The sequence below is a fragment of the Hypanus sabinus genome, chromosome 11 (assembly GCF_030144855.1).
Source record: "Hypanus sabinus isolate sHypSab1 chromosome 11, sHypSab1.hap1, whole genome shotgun sequence".
Lineage (NCBI taxonomy): Eukaryota > Metazoa > Chordata > Chondrichthyes > Myliobatiformes > Dasyatidae > Hypanus > Hypanus sabinus.
The window spans coordinates 87,532,477-87,551,076 of NC_082716.1; the positions used below are offsets into that span (position 1 = coordinate 87,532,477).

Below are 18,600 nucleotides of genomic sequence, written 5' to 3' on the forward strand. Positions count from 1 at the left end.
TGGTTCTGGTCAGTGGATGTAACGCATCACAAAGATATTACAAAGGAACTACGGCAAGCTGTTACTATGGTAAAACTGCACCCATGCTACCCAAGAGGTACAGGGAAGAAGCAGTTGTTATGCAGGTTGTTCTACCGTGGATAAACTGCTCTTGTAAACAGAAATGGACATTATTTCATCACATTCTTGCATTGTCTCACATAGATCATAAAATGGTTCCCTGGAATTGTGTGGTAAAGCAATCAGTGCAGAATATAGAGCTTCTTATGGTCTTTTATCTGTCATTCAGCATATGGGGAGGACACTGCACTGGATCAAAATAAGCTGCAGCAATTTGTGTGCCCTTTTAGCCCATGGTAGACATCCCCACCCCTCTTCCAATTACCCAGGACATGCCCTCATCTCATTGCTACCATCAGGGATGAGGTACAGGAGCCTAAAGGCACACACTCAACAATTCAGGAATAGTTTCTTCCCCTCTGTTATCAGATTTCTCAATGGACATTGAACCATGAACATTAGCTCGCTGCATTTTTATTTCTGTTTTTGTACTATTTACTCACTGGGCAGAGCTAGGATGGTACAAGAGAGCAGCTTCTTCAAGCTCATCTGTGGAAGCAACTTTATTTTTACACTTAACATCTCCTTTTTTAACTTTTCAAAGTGGACAGGGTTCTGTCAGTGCCCCTGACCTAAATCTTTGGGTCTTTACAGCAATGATTCTCGCTCCTGGGGCTCACAGACCAGCCGTTTCTCGATATCCCAAGGGTACAACCTAGAAGACTAGCGTGCCTTCGAAGCTCCTGTGGATGAGGTGATTCTATGGCTGGGCTGCCGACTGAACTGTCGCAGGAGAAAACGGAATATCGGAAACAGCTGATCAGCTGTCTAAGGTCTCTGTATTTGGCAAAGCACTTGTTGGTGGGGTGGGAGTTTGCTGCTAATCAAGTTTAGAACTCAAAAAACCGACTGTGCAGATTTTAACACCGTAAGTCAGCGAGTGGTTTTGATTTTGTTGGTCTCCCCTCTCACTGTGACACACCACTCTACCCCTTTATTAGGGAGCCTGTGGCATGTCGAATTGGTCGGGTGAATGATTAGTTTTACTGTTCTGCAGATCACAGTCTCTCTTGGGTGGCTTTGTTATTGCCTGCTTTGTGGTTGGTTGGCACCTAAGAGTGAGTGAGTGAGTGAGTGTCTGTGCGTGTCTGTGCGTGTCTGTGCGTGTCTGTGCGTGTCTGTGCGTGCGCGTGTCTGTGCGTGCGCGTGTCTGTGCGTGCGCGTGTCTGTGCGTGCGCGTGTCTGTGCGTGCGCGTGTCTGTGCGTGCGTGCGCGTGCGTGTGCGTGTCTGTGCGTGTGCGTGTCTGTGCGTGTCTGTGCGTGTGCATGTCTGTGCGTGTCTGTGCGTGTGCGTGCGCGTGTCTGTGCGCGTGCGTGTCTGTGCGTGTGCGTGTCTGTGTGTGGGGGGGTGAGGGTTGAATGCTTTGCGGCTGCTTATATGTTGGGGGGGTGGGAGAGGAGAAAGGGACTTTGGGGCTCTACCGTTTTTACCGTCACTCATTCATTGGAGTACTCTTCTGTTTTCGTCTGCAAAGAGCAAGAATTTCTGGCTGTAATTTGTATACATTACCTGATATTCAATGGAACTATTGAACTGTTAATTTAACTTTCTTAATATACACTTTTGATAGTAATTTACAATTATATATTACAATATATTGCTGGCACATAACAAGTTTCATGACATATGCCAGTGATATTAAACTCAACTCTGATTCAGTTTGCTTTTTACGACCTCGAAGTACTCGTGTATGGCAGGATCTGTCTGGAAGGCACACAAAGACTTTTCATTGTACTTCAATACCTGTAGCAATAATCAATCAATAGAGGTACCATTATGTTGGGGCCACTGGCTACCCAGGAGTCTTGGTGAGCTTGCTGGCAATGGGAATGCTATTAAGTTGCCCAGATGCAGTTAGGTTGCCTCATTGCAGGTGACCCTAACCTGGTACTCAGAGGACATTAACACAACTCACCACAGTACCTAGATCTTTCCGCACAAGATCACAGATTACATTATCTGAAGAGCTATGAAGGAAACTGAATACTGTGCAACCAATGAATGGTCACATTACCATGGAGATAGAGTCATTACTATAGCAGGAGAAAATGCTTGGACCCAGCACAGTGCCCTGATAAACTCTTACATAGATATCCTGGGACTGAGATGACCAGTCCCCAACAATCACAAGAATTTCCCCTTGGACATAGCGCAACTCCAGCCAGTGAAGAATATTCCTCCCAATTCCTGGTAACTATTTTGAATAGGTCTACTCATTGCCAAGTATATCCATATACTGTCACGGCATCAAGCAGAATCACTCTATTCAATGCTGGAATTCAACTCACTTTCCAGAACTAACTCTGTGGTTTGGAACCAAGTGGCCCTGCTAATATCCACCACCACAAGTTGGCAAATACCTGGCACAGATCAAGTGGGTCAAGAGACCATCCTCCATGCTCCAACTTTCTTAATGCAATATCTCCTCTATTATTTCGTGTTAATTAATCCCTCAAGTTTTCTGACCTGCACCACAACAGTACAAGATCACCTTAGTGTTGAGAGGCCACATGCTGAAAGTTAACAATTGTCTAAAATAAACAGGTGTATTTGTAATCACCTCATCTGTTAAACACCATAAATCCAAATGATCAAATGTGCTTGAAAGAATTATAACAGAAAGCAATTAAGTTGCAGAAAACATCAACATATACAGCCTACTGAAAGGCATGAAACAGAGACTAGCAGAAAGGAGAAAATCTGGAAATTTTGTTAAATTGGTTTGACTGACAAACTCAAATCTTTGAAAACTACCCATTTATACAACAATAGGAACAAAATTTATAATATAGGAAATCCACTATGTACATCATGCAATTTGGAACAGAAATGTTAATTCATCTAGGGACAATTGTATTCATTGTGTTGCTAATTCCTTAAGTATATGTTATTAGAAAAGCCTAATCCTGTGTCAGGAACGTGGAGCACCTGACTGGAATGTGAATGACACACTTGAACTTTGTTCTGTTTACAGTTTGAGCCTTGGTTTCTCTCAATTGACCACATTATATTGTGGAGAACCAATTCAACTGGCTCCACTTGCTGCTTTTAACCCCACTCCCAGTCACTCCTCATGCTGCCTTTAATCACATCACAATCATTCAGCTTTGTGCTACCTTGATCAGTATCATCCATTCCCCCACCAACAGTCAACCAGCACCTACATTGTTCTCAACATCTTCCCAGTTTACAGGAGGGTGTAAAAGATTTTTACATCATTTCCAACACACAAGCAAAATTACCCAGTTGTATCTGAGGCCAATCTGAAAAACTACCACCACTTTGTGCTGCCGTCAAAGCCACCCCCTCACACTTCTCTGTGCCACCTTCAAACCTCTCCCTCCACCTCTCAGTGCTACCTTGACACCACGCTCCCATCCAATCAGTTCCTCTTGCTGCTTTCACAGCCACCATCCCCAACCAGATCTCTTCATGACTTTTAATGCTGCATTTTTCCCTGCACTCTTCATAAGACTGCAAGAAATTGTTGAGAGTTCTGAACACAACACAGTCCATCACACAAACCAGGCTCCCTTCCCGCTGCTTTGGGAAAGCAGACAACATGATCAAAGATCCCTGCCACCCCAGTCAATCACACTTTTCCCCTCTCCCATCGAGCAGAAGGTACAAAAACTTGAGAACACACACAAGCAGGCTCAAGTACAATTTCTACTCCATTGTTATCAGACTCCTGAATGGATCTTTCATCTATGAAAATATAAATTCTTAACCTCACAGTCTACCTCATCATGGCCTTGCACCTTATTGTCTATCTGTACCGTCCTTTCTCATGCACTTTAACATTATATTCTGCATTCTTTTTTCATTACCACAATGTAATTCTGTAAAGCATAATCTGTCCGATGGTATGTATATGAGAGCTTTTCACTGTACTCAGATACATGTGACATCAATAAATCAATACTTCAACATCCAATCAGCATCCCACATTTTTAACAGTTGTGCCACCAACAACCCAACTCCTCCGTTTCAGGTAACCATATACCAGCAACTCTAACCACGTCTGGTCCTAGGTCACTCAATTCTTCACATTCACTTCAGAGACCCAAACAGACTGGATCCCAGCTTGCCCACCATATTACGTCTATATGGTGTTTGATCTCAATCTCACGGCCTTTCAGCAACCCAGCCTGGGAAGATCCTTTACTTCAAACACATCATCTTGGCTTAATCAGCTGTACTTACCACAGAGGGGTGGTGGATTGGAGATACATCTCTACAAAAGGAGGTGCAAGGCTCTTCCTTCATCCACTAGCCTGCAGGTCACCCTTGGGTAAGATGTAGCACCTGCTTATCCCACCTCCCCCCACCCCCAATCAGGGTCACATGAAACCATGTGAGCAGGTGGATGGTTGAATGAGCAGCTGGTGCACATCACAAGTACTGGTTATGCATCCATGGACACCACGCAGACAATCTCTGAAGAGTACTGATCATGGCTGGGGTCACCAGTCTTGTAAAGACTCTGCCCAGAAGACGACAATGGCAAACCACTTCAGTAGAAAATTTTGCCAAGAACAATCATGGTCATAGAAAGACCATGATCGTCCATGTCATATGACATGACACATAACAAACAAAACTTACAACTGAATGCTGCTACATGAAGAGAGGCAGGAGTAATATCTTTTGGGATGTACTGAAGACATGAAAGATGATTTATTATTCACCTTAGACAAAATAAGCACTTCAGTAGCAGATACAAGAATTCAAGGTACACAAACTAAATAAACCACCAATGATTTATTTGGCTATTGTTACTAGACTCAAGTAAAATGGAAGACAATAAGAAATTGAACTAATCCATGAACTACAAATCAAACAATCCTAGAGGCAATCCAAAGATGTTGCTTGAACTATTACTGAAACTTGAATACAAATGTAGGTACTAGTCATTCTCCTCCTGTAAGTTTGCAGATGACACAAAGATTGGTGGTATTGTGAATAGTGTAGAAGACTGTCAGAGACAGGATGCAACAGTACAACACAGTGTGGGTCTTTTGGCCCATGATATTGTGCCAACCTTTTAACTTACTCTACAGTCAATCTAGCCTTTCTCCCCTACATAGCCAATAACTTTCTATTTGTTTCCATACCAATGCCTATTATAGAGTCTCTTAAATGTTCCTAATGTATCAGCCTTTACCATCACCCCTGGCAACACATTCCACACACCAACCTTTCTCTATGTTAAAATCCTGCTTCTGACATCCCCCTAAACTTTCCTTCACACACCCTAAAAGGATGATCTCTGGTATTGGCCATTGCCACTATGGAAAAAAATAGCACCGGCTGCCTACTCTATCTATGCCTCTTTTAATTTTATACACCTCTACCAAGCTGCCTCGGAAACTTGGCTACAGGATAGCTACCATTGGGAGCTGAACGTCCAAGGATACACTGTATTGGAAAGATAGGTTAGATGGAAGAGGGGGTGGTGTGGCTCTGTGTATAAGAAATAATATTAAATCATTGGAAAGAGATGACAAAGGATTGGATGGAGTTAAGAAATGGCAAGGGTGAAAGGACCTCAATGGCAGTTGTATACAGGTCTCCAAATAGCAGCCGAGACGTGGATTACAAATTATGGCAGGAGATAGAAAAGTCGTGTCAGAAGAGCAACATCGTGATAATCATTGGGGATTTGAACATAAGAGTGGATTGGGACCTGAAGAGAGAATTTCTAGAATGTCTAAGGCATGGCTTTTTAGAACAGCTTGTTGTTGAGCCCACCAGGGGATCAACTGTGCTGGATTGGGTGTTGTGCAATGATCTGGAGGTGATAAAAGAGCTTAAGGTTAAGGGACCCTTAGGGAACAGTGATCACAATATGATCGAGTTCACATTGAAATTTGAGAGGGAAAAAAAAGTAAAATCCATTGTGTTGCACTGAAGTTCCATTTCAGTGGAATAATGGAAATTACAATGGCATGAGAGGAGAATTGGCTGAAGTTGACTGGAAAGGAACATTTGCAGAAAGGACAGCAGAGAAACAATGGCTGGAGTTTCTGTGAAAAATGAGGAAAGTGCAAGACAGATACGCTCCCAAATAAGAAGAAATTTTCAAAGGGAAGAAGGACACTACCGTGGCTGACAAGTCAGAGCCAAAGTAAAAGCAAAAGAGAGGGCATACTAGGAAGCCACCGCTAGTGGGAAGATAGAGGATTGGAAAACTTTTTAAAATTTGCAGAAGTAAACTAAGAAGGTCATTCAGAAGGAAAAGATGAATTATGAGAGGGAGCTGGTGACTAATATCAAAGAATGCACCCTCAAGTTCTGAAGGAAGTAGTTGGAGAGATTGCAGAGGCATTAACAATGATCTTTCAAGAATTGATAGATTCTGGCATTGTACCGGATGACAGGAAAATTGCAAATGTTACTCTGCTATTTAAGAAGGATGGGAGGCAGCAGAAAGGAAACTATAGACCTGTTAGCCTGACATCAGCAGTTGGTAAGCTGTTGGAATCAATTGTTCGGGATGAGATCGCGGAGTACCTGGAGGTACTTGACAAGATAGGCCACAGCCAGCATGGTTTCCCAGAAGGAAAATCCTGCCTGACAAACCTACTGCAATTCTTTGAGGAAATTGCAAGCAGGGTAGACAAAGGAGGTCCAGTTGACGTGGAGTACTTGGATTTTCAGAAGGCCTTTGACAAGGTGCCGCACATGAGGCTGCTCAGCAAGATAAGAGCCCATGGAGTTACAGGAGCGTTACTAGTCTGGGTGGAGCATTGGCTGGTCATCAGAAAACAGAGTGGGAATAAAGTGATCCTACTCTGGCTGGCTGCCATTTACAAATGGAGTTCCACAGGGGTCAGTGTTGGGACTGCTGCTTTTTACAATGTATGTCAATGATTTGGTCTATGGTAATAATGGATTTGTGGCTAAATTTGCCGATGATGCAAAGATAGGTGAAGGAGCAGGTAGTGTTGAGGAAACAGAGCCGGCAGAGAGACTTAGATAGTTTAGGGGAATGGGCGAAGAAGTGAGAAATGAAATACAAGTTGGAAAGTGTATGGTCGTGCACTTTGGTGGAAGGAATAAACAGGCAGACTATTATTCAGATGGGGAAGAAATTCAAAAATTCAAAATGCAGAGATGCCAAGGGACTTGGGAGACCTTGTGCAAGATAACCTAAAGGTCAACTCTCCAGTTTGAGTCGGTGGTGAAGAAGGTGAATGCAATGTTGGCATTCATTTCTAGAGGTATAGAATATAAAAGCAGGGATGTGATGTTGAGGCTCTATAAGGCACTCGTGAGACCACATGGAGTATTGTGTGCAGTTTTGGGCTCCTTATTTTAGAAAGGATATACTGATATTGGAGAGGGTTCAGAGAAGATTCACGAGAATGATTTCAGGAATGAAAGGGTTACCGTATGAGGAACGTCTGGCAACTCTTGGGCTGTATTCCCTGGAGTTCAGAAGAATGAGGGAGGATAGAAACATTCCGAATGTTAAAAGGCCTGAACAGATTAGATATGGCAGAAGTATTCCCCATGGTAGGGGATTCTAGGACAAGGGGGCATAACTTCAGGATTGAAGGGCTCCTTTCAGAACTGAGATGCAGAAAAATTACTTTAGTCAGAAGGTGGTAAATCGGTGGAATTTGTTGCCACAAGCAGCTGTGGAGGCCAAGTCATTGGGTGAATTTAACGCAGAGATAGATAGGTTCTTGATTAGCCAGCGCATCAAAGGTTATAGGGAGAAGGCAGGGGAGTGGGGATGACTGGAAGAATTGGATCAGCCCATGATTGAATGGTGGAGTAGACTCCATGAGACAAATGGCCTGCTTCTGCTCCTATATTTTATGGTCGCCCCAAGATCCCCATTCCTCTACACTGCCAAGGATTCTGTTTTTAAGCTTGTACTCTGCTTTCAAGCTCAATCTTCCAAACTGCACCAATAACACTTTTCTGATTGAACCCCATCTGCCACTTCTCAGTCTAGCACTGCATCCGCTCTGTGTTACAATGTAAATTATGACAATCTTCTACACTATCCTCAACACCACTATACTTTGTGTTATCCGCAAAATTACTAACCTGTCCTTCCATTTTCTCATCCAAGTCAATTAGAAAAATCAAAGACCAGCAGTCTCAGAACAGATCCCTGTAGAACACCACTGGTCACCGATCTTCCAAGCCTCTGCTTCAGTGGCAAGCCACTTCCAAATCCATGCAGTCAAGTTTCCATGGATCCCATGTCTCATAACTTCCTTAAGGAACTTTGTCAAACACTTTATTAAAACCCACATCCATTACTCTACATTTACTTTGTTTATTCATTTCCTCCTAAAGGTCAATCAGGATCATGATCATCCATCATCAATAAAGCCACAAGACTGTAAGACATAGGAGCAGAATTAGGCCATTCAGCCCATTGAGTCTGCTGATATTCCATCATGGCTGATCCCAAATCCCACTCAACCCCATACACCTGCCCATCTCACTACATCCCTTGATGCCCTGACTAATCAGGAAGCTATGAATTGTCACTTTAAATATACTCACGGTCTTGGCTTCCACAGCTGTCAGTGGCAAAGTATTCCATAGATTCATTAGTCTCTAGCCAAAAAAAAAATTCCTCTTATACTCTGTTCTAAAAAGTTGCCCCTGTGCCTTCTAATTCTGGACATCCCCATGATAAGAAACATCCTCTCCACATTCACCTTATCTGGTCCTTAGAACATATGGTAGGTTTCAATAAGATCCCCACACATTCTTCTAAATTGTAGTGAGTACAGGCCAAACACTCATATCTTAACCCCTTCATTCCCAGAATCATCCTCATGAACCTCCTCTGGACTCTCTCCAATGACAACACATCCTTTCTGAGATATGGGGCCCAAAACTGTTAACAATATGCCAAGTGAGCCTGACTAGTATCTTGTAAAGGCTCAGCATTATCTCCTTGCTTTTATATTCTATTTCCTTTGAAATAAATGCCAACATTGCATTTGCCTTCTTTACCACAGACTGAACCTGTGAATTAAACTTCTGGGAGTCTTGCACAAGGACTCCTAAGTCCCTTTGCACCTCTGATGTTTGAATTTTCTCCCCATTTAAATAATATTCTGCACTATTGCTCCTTTTACCAAAATGCACTATCATACATTTCCCAACATCTGCCACTTTGCCCATTCTTCCAATTTGTCCAAGTCCTTCTACAATCGCATTGCATCCTCAGCACACCTACCCTTCCAACTATCTTCGTATCATCCTCAAACTTTGCCACAAAGCCATCAATTCCATTATCTAAATCAATAAACAATAAACAATATGAAAAGTAGTGATCCTAATATTGACCACTAGGTGGCAGCCAACCAAAAAAGGCCCAAGTCCTGTAGGCCCATGCAAGTGATTCTTGAAAGGTCATTGTCAATGCATCCATCATCTCTTTAGCAACCAGTCTCAGGATTTTGGGATGTAATCCATCTGATCCAGGTGACTTATCCACTTTAAGTCCTTTCAGTCCTGACGAAGGGCTTCGGTCCGACACATTCACTGCTCGTTTGCACGGATGCTGCCCGACCTACTGAGTTCATCCAGCTTGTTTGTAAGTGTTGATTTGACCACAGCATCTGCAGTGTTGACTTTTCAGTTTGCCTAGCACATTTTTCTTTGTAATAGCAATGACACTCACTCCTGCTCCCAAATACTCACGGACCTCTGTCACACTGCTAGTGTTTTCCACAGCGAAGACTGAGGCAATGTACTTATTAAGTTCATCCGCGATTTCTTTGTCCCCCATTACTACCTCACCAGCATCATTTTCCAGTGGTCCAATATCAACTCTCACCTCCCTTTTACTCATTATACAATTGAAAAAAATCCTGCTTTATATTATTGGTTAGTTTGCCCTCATAGTTCATCTTTTCCTTTCTTATGGCTTTTTTAGTTCCCTTTCATTGGATTTTAAAAACTTCCCAATCACTTTTGTTACATTATATGCCTTTTCCTTGGCTTTTATGCAGTCCTTAACTTTCCTTGTCAGCCAGTTGCCTACCCCTACCATTTGAGAACTTCTTCCTCTGTGGGACATATCTATCATGCACCTTGTGAACTATTCCCAGAAACTTCAACCATCTCTTCTCTGCCGTCATCCTTGCCAGTATCCTCCAATCCACTTGGGCAAACTTCTCTCTCATGCCTCTGTAATTCCCTTATTCTATTGTGATACTAATACATGTGACTTATACCTCTCCCTCTCAAATTGCAGTACAAATTAAATCATATTGATTACTGTCTCCTACGGGTTCCTTTACCTTAAGCTCCCTTATAAAATCTGGATTGCTACACAACATCCAATCCAGGATTGTCTTTCCCCTAGTAAGCTCAAGCACAAGCGGCTCTAAAAAGCCACCTTGTAGGCATTCACCAAATTCCCTCTCTTGTGATCCAACACCAACCTGATTTTCCCAATCCCTAGCATATTGAAGTCCCCATTACAATTGTGACATTACCTTTATTACACGTCTTTTCCAGCTCCCTTTGCAATCTCAACCCCACATCTTGGCTACTATTTGGAAGCCGATACAAGATTCCCATAATGTTTTTTTTTAACCCCTGCAGTTTCTCAACTCCACCCACAAAGATTCAACATTCTCAGACCTTGTGTCACCTCTTTCTAAAAATGCAATTTCATCTCTTACCAACAGAGCCACACCAATGCCTACACATTCCTGCCTGTCCTTTCAATACAAAATATATCCTTTGATGTTAAGTTTCCAACTATGACCTTCTTTCAGTCACGTCTCAGTGATGTCATACCGACCAAACTCTAACTGTGCCACGAGTTCATCCCCCTTATTCCAAATACTACATGCATCTTCAGTCCTGCATTCTTTGCCTTTTTGAATGCTGTCTCTGTACAATTTAACTCTTTGCACTGTATGGGTACCTAATCATTGCCTTGTCCATCCTTACATTCATTCATCATCTACTTGTAAACCTGCAGGCTCACCCTCAGCTCTATCATACTAGTTCTTATACCCCTGCCATATTAGTTTAAACCACTCCCAACAGCTCTAGCAAAACTGCCCGCAAGGATATTGGTCCCCCTCAGATTCAAGTGCAACCTGTCCCTTTTCTACAGGGCACAGGCCCAGAAGAGGTCCCAATAATCGAGAAATCTGAATCCCTACAACCTCATTCTATTCCTAGCCTCTGTCACATGGCACAGGCAGCAATCCCAAGGGTATTACTTCCTTCCTAACTCCTGTACGCTATTTTCAGGACCTCCTCCCTTTTTCTACCCATGTTGTAGTTACCAATAAGTACTATGACTTCTGGCTGCTCACCTTCCCTTTTCAGGATATTATGGAACAATTCAGAAACATCGCTGACCCTGGCATCCAGGAGGCAAACTACCATCCCAGTTTCCTTTTTGCATCCACAGAACTGCCCATCTGTCCCCCATTACTGCTACCATTCTCTTCAGTTCCCTACCTTTCCGAGCTACAGGGCCAGATTCTGTGCCAGAGGCACAGCCACTGTTGCTTTCCCAGGTAGGTCATCACCCCCAACAGTACTCGAAATGGAGTAGTTGTTGTTGAGAGTGTCAGCCACAGGGGTGCTTTCCACTATCTGACATTTTTCCCTCCCTCTCTTGACTGTCGCCCATTTATCCGTCTCCTGTAGCCTTGTGACTACCTCCCTGTAACTCCTGTCTATCACCTCCTCACTTTCCCTAACAAGCCATGATGATCATCCCTAATAAGACTATGATTTTCCAAATGCTCATAAATCCTACCTTCTATTAGCTTGCACTCCACTGACAGAACACTCACTGGTCCATAATTCCCAGGAATATCGCTACTAGCATTTTTGAATGAAGAAATCCTCTTTGACCACTGGGGATACAAAGATAATTACCTACTCCCCAGCAATCTTCTCTCTTGCTTCCCATAGCAAGTTGGAGTATACCCCATCCAACCCCGAGCACTTATCTATCCTAATATTTTTCAAAAGCTACACTATCTTAACCTCAATGTGCTCCAGTAAATTAGCCTTTTTTTACGCTGACCTTACATTCCTCAAGGCCCATCTCATAGGTGAACATTGAAGCAAAGTATTTGTTAAGGACCTCCCCAACCTATTCCAATTCCTACTTTATCTCTGAACAGTCCTACACCCACTTGAGTCATTCTTCTGTTCTTCAAGTACATGTAAAACACCCTCCCTTGGGATTTTCCCTAATCCTACATGCCAAGGCCTTCTCATGACGCCTTCTAGCTCTACTTTCTTAAGCTCCTTCCTGCAAACCCAAAACTCTAAAGAATCCATTCTTACTTTTACTTCCTAAAACTGAAGTACACTTTCTTCTTCCACTTGACTAAATTTTCCACCTCTCATCAACCATGGTTCCTTCACCCTCCCACCCTTTCCCCGTATCAATGGGACAAAGCTATCCAGAATCCCATGGAACTGCTCCATAAATAACCTTCACATTTCCACTGTGAATTTCCTTGGAAACCTCTCATCCCAATTTACAGTTCCACATTTCTGCCCAACAGAGTCCTAATTTGCCCTCTACCAATTAAATACATTCCCATACTCAAAACATGACTGTTTATTCCCCTCCATAGATACTGCCTAACCTGCTGAGTTCCTCCAGCACATTGTGTGCATTACTCTAGGTTTCCAGCATCTGCAGAATCTCTTCTGTTTCTATACCTATCCTTGTCTACAGCGGTGCTAAAAGTTAGGGAGTTGTGCTCACCATCTCTGAAATACTCATACACCAAGAGATCTATCACCTGACCAGTTTCATTGACTAGTACTAGATCCAGTATGACCTCTTGTCTAATCAGAAATCCTGTCATAATTACCCCATAATAAATATTTTAAACAACAGCATTCATAAAGATGATTTAGACGTCAAGAAAAAGGCTTGCCAGAGAAATTTCTCATCAGTGACATCAGTCTGCCTTCACAACTCGAGTAATAACTGACAATTAATAGTTGGGTGGAAGGGAATATTTCAAAAAAAGAAACTACGTTAGTGCCTGAAACTTTATTGGTTGCATCATAGCAAGTTGGCATAGCGTAGGTTCAGTCAAAGCACTGGGTTTCCTGATGCAAATTCCATGCATAATTTATCTAATTCCAGCCAGATCATGGCAAAAATTAGTAGGCGTAGAGATACAGTGTGGAGTACACTGGTATTTAATGCAATGGCAATGCCAGTCCCAATGTCATACCACCTGTGAGTGAGAGGTCATCACATTCAAAGAATTCCAGTTTGAATCTGCAACCCAAAGACTCCAGCATAATGCACACTATATCAAGGAAGTGCTGTACCGGAGATGCTGTCCTTCAAGTTTTCAATTCTCTGAAGGAAAACTTGAATCTACAAGCTCCTGGCCATCGGAGGGAAGACCCAGAGCCACAAGTGGAATGTCCTACAATGTAAAAGTCAAATTTGAGTTTATTCTCATATATGAAAGTGCATATATGTACAGGTGATTCCTTAAGGTTGTTACAGCCCGGGGCGGTAATGGGGCCAAATTCCCACTACCTATTAAATGCTCCCAATGGCGTGGGCCTGAATAGCCTGACAATAAGTCCAGCTCCTGGTCTTCACATATAGCTTCACAAATCCAAAACCGTTTCTACTAACAGAAGGGGCAAAGGGGCACCTCAGAACCAGTTGCTTTGGGCAGATGGGGCTCATCAGCCATGGTTGGCAGCTCACCTAGGAGAAGGAAAACTCTGATCTCAAACCTCCGCTGCCCTGAGGCTATACCCACTCATGGGGAAGGCCCCAGGGAAAAGTCTGGAGCTGGAGCCCCCAAGCCTACATTGGATTCAATGCTGAATGGCAGCTCCTGTGGCACTGCAGGTACCAAACTATAATCGGTCTCTACTGCTCCTTTGGGTTCATCAGATCACTGAGATAGGAAGCTTGCTACATGAGCAACAGCTTGCTCTTCATATCGTACTGTCCAGGCTTGCGTATTTAGACAGCTAGGATGCAATATCCATGGTCACATCTGACTGACAGAGGCCTCAACTCAACCATGTACAGGTGCAATATCTTAGTTGCAGAGGCATCGCAGGTACTCAGCAATATAAAATCATCATTCAGAAGAAAGCATCAATTAAACAAATTATACTACACAAATGTTTTAAGATAGAAAAAAATTAAGTCCATTTCAGCACAACTTAATCAAAATGGTTATAGTGTTGGTATATTGAAGCAGAGATTGTTGGTTTGAGGACCAAATCATTGAAGGCGAGTAGCTGTTCTTGAACCTGATACTGTGGGACTTCAGGCTCATTCTTACACAAAATGAAGTGTTGGATGGTCACACAGCACCTAGTCTATGTATGCAGTGTCAAAGCTGACAAAGTATCTAAAATTTATCAGGATGAGCAAGAGCAGTCAAAAATTCTAACTGCACTTAACAATGGTGCACAGATCAAGAACCCGAATTATACTGTGCGCATTCTGCTTTGATTGCTGATCCAGACCATAAAGGCAGCATGCAACCTGTTGCCCTGCACTTTCAGTGGAACTTTACACAGTTCCAGATCCTTCTTTCACCTTTTAAAACCAGCATGTTGGGCTAATTTTCTTTTACAGTGTGAGCAAACTACGCCAAAATCAAGGCCATATGAGATGAACTGCAAGGAGGTGTTAAGTGGGCCACATACATCTCACACGCAAGGAGCTGCGGCATTTGAAGTTATCAGGCCAGATTGGACTCCTCAATCATACTGCCTTGGAACTGAGTGATGAAGACGACTTTATGGACAGCAGGCTGTGGTAACTTTGGGACCAGTCTCGTTTACACAAGCAGATAGATTTACACAAAATTATACAGTACTGTGATGATGGCCTGGTGTATGTTGGAAGTATCCTTTCAATAGTGCTACTTAAATTCACATCAGTTTTTGGAACTGATCTCGACTTTCTTCTCATTACCCAGTGGACAGAAGGTAAAAATCTGTTTCTCTCCGGAAGGACAGCATAAGTTCAAGGCAAGAGAGAACTTAGGGACTGAGGAGGAATTTTTAAAACAGAGGGTGGTTTGAGTCTAAAATATTGTGGGGCAGCACAGTAGCATAGCGGCTAGCACAACCTTTTACAGTACCAGCAACCTGGGTTCAATTCTCACTGCTGCCTGTAAAGAGCCTGTACCCCATGACATAGGTTTCCTTCCAAAAACATAACGGCTGGTAGGTTAATCGGTCATTGCAAATTGTCCCGTGATTAGGGCTGGAAGAGCCTATTCCAAGGTATATCTTAATTTCTAAAAAAGGTAAATAAATAAATAGATAAATATGCTGCCTGAAGAGGTGCTGGTGGCAGCAAAGCTCAAAGCATTCAAAGTATAGCACAGCAACAAGCCTGACTGTGACACAAACAGAAACTAATCTCCTCTGCCTGCACCGTCCATTTCCCTCCACTCCCTGTCTGTCATAATACTTTTTAAATTTGCTATTGTACCTACTGCTACCACTTTCTCTGGCAGTACTTTTGAGGGCACCTGCCCTTCTGTTTAAAAATCTATCTCCTAAAAACTCCCTTCAACTTGTCCGCCTCATCTTAAACTCTGGTTTCTAGTACTTAACACTTCTATTCTAGAGGTTTCCTGTTGTACACATTAGAAGCCAGAGTTTGGAACAACTGAATTATATGTATGAATGTTCTTACTGGGAGGAAGCCACTCATCTCCCTAACAGATGGATTCAGAAAAGCCTGGGAGGTTGAGAGTCACACCACAATGGCAAGGGAGGAAATGAACTTTCACCCTTTCTTTTACATATGAAAATCATCAGAGGGGGATCTTTATTGTCAAAAGTTCAAAGTGGGCCACACGCTGTGAGCAAGTCTCCCTGCGTCAAGAGCTTTTCACTTTGAGGCTGCACTAATGATCCTAAAGGTTACAATTCAGTTTCTTTCCTGCAAACCTCAGAATAATTCCCACTTTTTAATGATATGCCAAAAATTGTTTGTGTCCAACCCTATCTGATTCAATTTTTTTTATTTCTACACACTCTAAACATAATGAGGTGTGTGCTGTCTACCAGGAAGAAGACTGAGGCATGAGAGAATAACCTTTAACCTGAACGACTAAGAGATGTTTTCATAAAGCTTCTAACAATGTTCTGCGATCTCTGCTGTTGATTTCTATTTTGCACCTTTTTCCCCAAAATGACAAATAGTCTCATCAGCTTCAATACCATGCCATCCTGGGGACAAAATAAATCAGCAGAAACAATTTAAAATGGGAGACGGCACATTTGCAGCTCTAAAATGCTTTTTTTTCCCCCGACCAAAAAGTAAGTTTGAATACTTTCTTCATCTTTCCCCCTACCTCTCCACTGAATAACTGTTTTTAAAGTCTGTCAGTTTTATCCGAGTTTTTTTTGCCAACAAGTGAGCTTAAAAATTCAACATTGGGGGAGCATCTGCATCCAGCTGCTCTCTGCAAGCAGTAAATACTGAGAATATAAAGGAAATCTGGCTCCCATTTTGCTGCAACAGGGCAACCATCATCTTGCTCCAGATTCCTCACTGCCTGACTCATAGGTCAGGAACAGGCCCTTCAGCCCACACTGTTGTGCTGACCCAACTAAATACGCAAATCAAAAACCAATCCCTCCTACCCCTCCATCTTCCTCACATTCAAAAAAACCTACCCCTCACATCCCCACCCCCTCCCCACATTCAAAACAGAGACTGAGGGAAGTAGAGAAGATCTACTACACCACCATGCTACCCATATTCTCTTCAATCTTCTTTGCTCACCCATCGCACACTATTTCCTGCTAAAGTAGAACTGCAAGCACAGTCCATGGTAACCATCAGTTGATGCCAGAGAGAGTTGAGATTCTGTTGCATTCTACCTCACCGTGGTGTGTTAGTGTGCACGTACCATTGAAAGCATCAATGGTACATGCACAAACTCGATCTCTCATTCTACAGCATCATGTCCCTTGCACTATATTTGTCTGTCTACACTGCACTTGCTTTGTAGCTGTAATACTCGTATCTCCACTCTGTTACTGCTCTCCCTTTTGTACTCCCTTTGATGCACTTACATTTTGAAACAATCTGTATGGATAGCATGCAAAACAGTTTTCAACGCATCTCAGTACAAGAGACAATAAGAACTAATATTCTCCTTGCACTAAAGCATTTTTTTTTAAATCACAAACCCCTTTCTGCAATGCTAACACCCAGACTTTACTGTACATCGATGTAAAGGAAGTCCATCATAAGCTTTGAGGGCAATTACATAGAATTCAGTTGTTGATGAGCAGATTCCAAAGTCTGGCTTCTAATGTGTACATTAATAAACCACCATCCTCATCCAGATGTTATCTTGACTACACAGCTGGCACGTTAAATAGTAACTCTCCACATGTACAGTATACATGTTAGGCAATTGATATGTTCAAAATTGATGCTTGTCTAGAACCAAGTAGAATAACTTGAGATTTGAATTCGCAATAATACAGACACAAGAGTTTCTGCAGGTGGTGGAAATCTTCAGTAACACACACAAAATGCAGGAGGAACTCAGCAAGTCAGGCGACATCTATGGAGGGGAATAAACAGTTAACATTTCACGATGAAACCCATCATCAGGACCAGAAAGGAAGGGAATAAGATGGTGGCAAGAACATGGACTGACAGGGCATACATTAGGACTAAGTAAACTACTACAGTTGGCCCTCCTTATCCGCGAGGGATTGGTTCCGGGACCCCTCACGGAAACCAAAATTCGCAGATGCTCAAGTCCCTTATTCAACCTGTCTCAATACGGTGGATCTTAGGACCCAGCAGAACCCCAGACCTTATTTAAGCTGTCTCAGTGTGGGGGATATCAGGACCCAGCACCAGAACTCTGAATCCGCAGTGTTTCTGTTCACGAAAATAATCACGATCACAATTGAAAATAAAGTGGAAATAATAAGGCGATCAGAAAGAGGTGAAATGCCATTGGTCATTGGAAATGCATTAGGCTACGTCGGACAATGATCCCAACAATTTTAAAGGATAAAGTGAGAAAGGCCCTGCCCCGATGAATACTACAATTATTACTAAGCAACACAGTGGTTTAATTATTGGGCTTTGGGTTTTTGATCCTCCACATCAACCCGGCACAGTGGGGAGTGCATTTGGGAGCGGTCTGCCACTCAATCGAACTCGGGAAATTCTGTTCCCGAGCCCGGCACTGAAACATACATTCTTGAATGTTTTATATGCATAGAAAGGTAAAATATATATTATATACTAAGACAAACGTTTGAATAACTGACTCTAAATAATACCGGATGTACTTGTACTTACTAGTAAGAGAACTTACGATTTTTTTCGATCCCGATCCACAATAACCCACGCACATCCTCCCAGATACTTTAAATCATCTCTAGATTACTTATAATACCTAATACAATGTAAATGCTATGTAAAATAGTTGTTATACTGAATTGTTTAGGGA

At 42.5% G+C, this 18,600-nt stretch overlaps 1 protein-coding gene across 1 annotated transcript in view; it reads right to left on the reverse strand.

Moving 5' to 3' along the window:
- si:ch211-267e7.3 (ADAMTS-like protein 2) overlaps positions 1 to 18,600 on the reverse strand; it is a 196,333-nt gene that overhangs the window by 77,742 nt on the left and 99,991 nt on the right. The gene's annotated exons all lie outside the window — the stretch shown is intronic.